The sequence below is a fragment of the Mytilus californianus genome, unplaced genomic scaffold (assembly GCF_021869535.1).
Source record: "Mytilus californianus isolate M0D057914Y unplaced genomic scaffold, xbMytCali1.0.p SCAF_24, whole genome shotgun sequence".
Lineage (NCBI taxonomy): Eukaryota > Metazoa > Mollusca > Bivalvia > Mytilida > Mytilidae > Mytilus > Mytilus californianus.
In genome coordinates this window covers 1,877,739-1,881,920 of record NW_026262673.1, presented here as the reverse complement: position 1 = coordinate 1,881,920, position 4,182 = coordinate 1,877,739, and the positions used below count along the sequence as shown (strand labels likewise).

Below are 4,182 nucleotides of genomic sequence, written 5' to 3'. Positions count from 1 at the left end.
TGTGTTTAGGTTTGTTTAAAGAGAACAACTTCTATGTTAATGGTATTTGGTATGCAGTTGTATTGGCATCAGCACATCTCATTTACATGGAGACTGTTTAGCCATGTACTGTCAGTCATTGTTCATTGACTATTCAAATTGAATATTTGCATAACTTATGTCACATGTTAAAGTATTGCATGCTTTTTTAATTTCAACATTTGCATACTCAGAATTACAAAAAGGCTAGACATATCATTATGATAACAGTTTTTTTAAATATTTATATTTTTAATTTAAGAACATGTACATCAAAAGGATCAAGGGTTGACAAAAGAAAAAGGTTAGCCCTTAAAACTGACAGAAACGACGGAAGAAGAGGTAGATACTTCAAACCAAGAAACAGCTGAAGTACCACTGGAAGTGGCAGAAAGTGCGCACAATGATGCCATCATTATTCCAACAGGAGCAGATAGTACTGACATGACTGAGGAAATAATTAAAGAGGACAGAGTCTTAAAAACAACAGATACGTCGAAGAAAGGTGTAAAAACAAGAGCTGAAAATAGGGAGCTCTTAAGAAAACCTGATAAAATACCGGAAGAATCGGAAATAGAGCTTGATGATGGGACAAGAGGTGGGAAAATTGAAAAGGTTCCAGAACAGGAGAAATTAGGTAAGAACTAAAGTATCAATGTTTGACCTTGCATGAGCTTTGCAGTCTAGTGTTTTTTCACAACATGATACTGATATAAACTAGCCAACAACATCTGCAGTCTCCACCATCTGACCATATTTATTTTTGCATTTATTCATGCTGTTATATAAATATAAGAATATATGGTATGATTGCCGATGATAAAACTCTACCAGAGAACTCATGACATATACAAGTTGATTTAAGAAAAATATATACTCTCTTTTCAAAATATTTCAGAGTTCGCGAAAATGGTTGGTCCTGTTGGTCAAAATGAGGCTCGGACCAGTATTTAGGAAGCTAGTGCCGGTCCTGATGACCGATGTAAAAATGGCTGTTGCAGTGCCTTTTTATCGGTAATTAGTTTTACTGCAACTAATTCCAGTACGTGTTTCCATCGGTCATCAGATGTACCTGCTGCTAATTTTCCGGTACTGGTTTCTTATTATAAACAAACTGAAACCAAAGTAGCGATCTACACGTGGCCTGATAAATTTGCTCATGTAGCCCAAACAATGAGCGATTGAACCCTTCGGTGGAGATAACAAATATAACCAACGGATCAAAAAACGTTTTCGCGAACTCTGATATTTCATTGCAATTTTGATATTACAGAAGATAGAAGTGCCAAGTCTCTTGACAAAGAACTCAGGAGATGTTCACCAAAAACAACAGAGAAAAAAGTTGAGCAACTTCTTAGATTGACAGTAGAATATAGATGCTCTTATGCCACATCTTTACCAAAGCATAGTAGAGTAGAGGATATGATAGGGACATATCCAATATTTTAGAGTACTGACATAGTAAGTTTTCTGTATTTCTATCTATAATTTCAATTTGAAATAGCACTACAAATTATTACAACTCGAGTAATATCAGAATACACATATATAATACACCATACATCTATTATAGGAATGCTTTAATATGATAATTAAATTATAAAACACAGTGGTCAATCAATTTAATGTTAAACCATTTACACCTTCCTTATACAATTAAATTACTTAAGATCTTTGCACAATGAGTTTTTTTGTTGAATTAATGAGATGAAACATAAAGCTGAAATAAAAATTATGAGCTAACTATAGTGAAAAATTGTCTTAGGCATTTGTTTACATTCAAAAACTTGAGAATTTTAAGGATTGTAAAAAAAATATATATACTTTTACAAGTAATTTTTAGGAGCAGATTAAGGGGAGGTTATTCAAACCTTATGAGACAAATTTACTGAGATAAATATATTATTTACTTCTTCAATTAAATGAAAATTACTTGTACAAGAAGTACCCCAGGTCAGTGCTGATTGTACCTTTGTTTTTATTTAAATAATGTTGCATGTGTTCCTATATTTAAACGATATAAATTACATTATTTTGTTATTTAATTTCTTTGTAGCTCATCACCAACCTTCTTGCAACCATCAATTTGGAGGAAAATATAATTTCTCATAAACTCCTTGAAAAAAATTTGAAAAGAACGTCTACAGAGATATTGGACTTGGTATATTCAAAAAACCTCACCACTGTTCCTAGATCAGCACTGAAATCAGAAGGTATTATATATCTTTGTTAAATAAAAGATGGGTTCAATTTAGAACCATTTTGTACTTCTTTTTTTTAAACAATTTTTAACTAGAACATCTAATTCAAGACTTTTATTATGTACTTTGTAGATAAGTTATTCATCACAATAGATATAGAGCTAAGACATGCATGAATAAGAACCTTCACATCATTTAAGTGAAAAAATGCACAGCTTTTGGTTAATTTTCAGTTTTTAGACCTGCCCAAAATTACGTATCAGTTTATATTTTGACACAAAAATCTTCACTTTTTTCAGTGTACTTCAGTTTTAAAGCACCACATGCTTGTGTGTGCACGCACCCTTGTGTTTGTCAGGTGAATAGTCATGATAATGTTTATGCTATGGAAAGTCATTGCATTTAAATGCTTAAGCAAAATAAAAATACATATGTATTTCTGGTTTCACTTCAATAACACAAAAAAAGATCTGGAGTTTGGGAGCTGACTCACACAAACGTTACTGATAAAAAAAATCACATGTATGATGTTTATACTCGTTTTTTGTTTGTTTGTATAGATCAGCAAATACTTGTGGCAATGGCCCAACTGCCTTTGATTCTCGACAAGAGAGAAAAGGGGAAAAGTGTGCCAGTACCACAACTAGTACACATTGTTAAGGTTTGTACAGAATTTGTATTTTTTATTTGTTCATTGTTTTGTTTTTATTTCCTGCTAGAGTGAGTGTATTTTGCAGAACTTGAAGGGCACACTCTCTTAAAGGCATCTAGTTACAAAATTCATTTTTGTTAGAAAACATTTCATTTGAATGACCAAAGAACATCAAACCTTATGATTATATTATGATTCAATGATAACAATACAAAGCATTTTGCAATGTTATTATTATTTTTGAACCTGCATGTCTTAATTAGATAGTTTGAATATTTTATGTTACTGTGACTTGGTTGTAAGTGTTGCTCTCCAGGTAATGCAGTTTATTAAAAACAATTTGACCTAATTGCAATTTGTTGTATCAAACCAAACTGTACATTGAACTGGTCAGAATATATAACAATCTGTTGTAGTATACTAGAGTCCAGTCATGAAAGTGCGAGGTGATTTAAAAAAGTATACATACAATCCTTTAAGACTTTAACTCAACTTCCATTGATATTTTGAAACTGATAAGAATTTCTGTACCAAATTATCATTCAGTTCTTACGAAAGATGACTGAAAAATAATTTACACTTTCTTTTCCAGAAAGACGAGATGTGGCAAGAAATAGCTGCTAAGCATAAGAACTCCACATCACCATGGATAATGTACCAACGACATGGAGACCAAGAAATCATAACCGTTATGATTAAACAGTCTATGATTAAAAAGGCCTCATCAGCAGTTAATGCAGTGCTGGCATTGATGGGTATATATTACATGGCAATGTTGCCATACCCTTCAAAATGCAGCGCGGCTCTGCTGTACATACAAGGACAAGTCCTACTGGATGAAGTTCACAGCAAAGACAAAAGTGAATTTAACAAGGCAAATGAAATTTTCGAAAACTTCGTTTTGAAAGAAGTTGATTTATTTGCATGAAATGAACATTGATGTTTAACTATGAGACTGACTTGTTTTATTTGTAGGTGTACAACATAATTTTTCATATTTTGGGATAACAGATTTATTAATTAGTTTATAATATTTAAAAGATACAGAAATAGTAACACACTGTCCTTTGCGTTTTTAAAATTAAAATCTCCAAATAATCTGTTGCATCTGTGACCTTGAAAATATAATTCTTAAATAAACAATTAAGCAGATGTTATTTATCCAAATAACTTACTTTTATGCAACATAATTCAATTTTTCATTTTCTTTTCTGCTTGAAGCATGTAAAAATATATATTTTTTATTACTACTATACATGAGCTGTTAAATTCATGTAATAGATATGACCCAAATTATTATTTTTATTTATA

At 31.5% G+C, this 4,182-nt stretch overlaps 1 long non-coding RNA gene across 1 annotated transcript; it reads left to right on the top strand.

Annotated features, from left to right (window-relative positions):
* The first annotated feature begins 2,186 nt into the window (after positions 1 to 2,186).
* Positions 2,187 to 3,621, top strand: LOC127732419 (uncharacterized). Its single transcript, XR_007996246.1, has 3 exons — positions 2,187 to 2,231; positions 2,780 to 2,880; positions 3,464 to 3,621. It is a non-coding gene; the product is annotated as an uncharacterized LOC127732419 (long non-coding RNA).
* Positions 3,622 to 4,182: the final 561 nt, after the last annotated feature.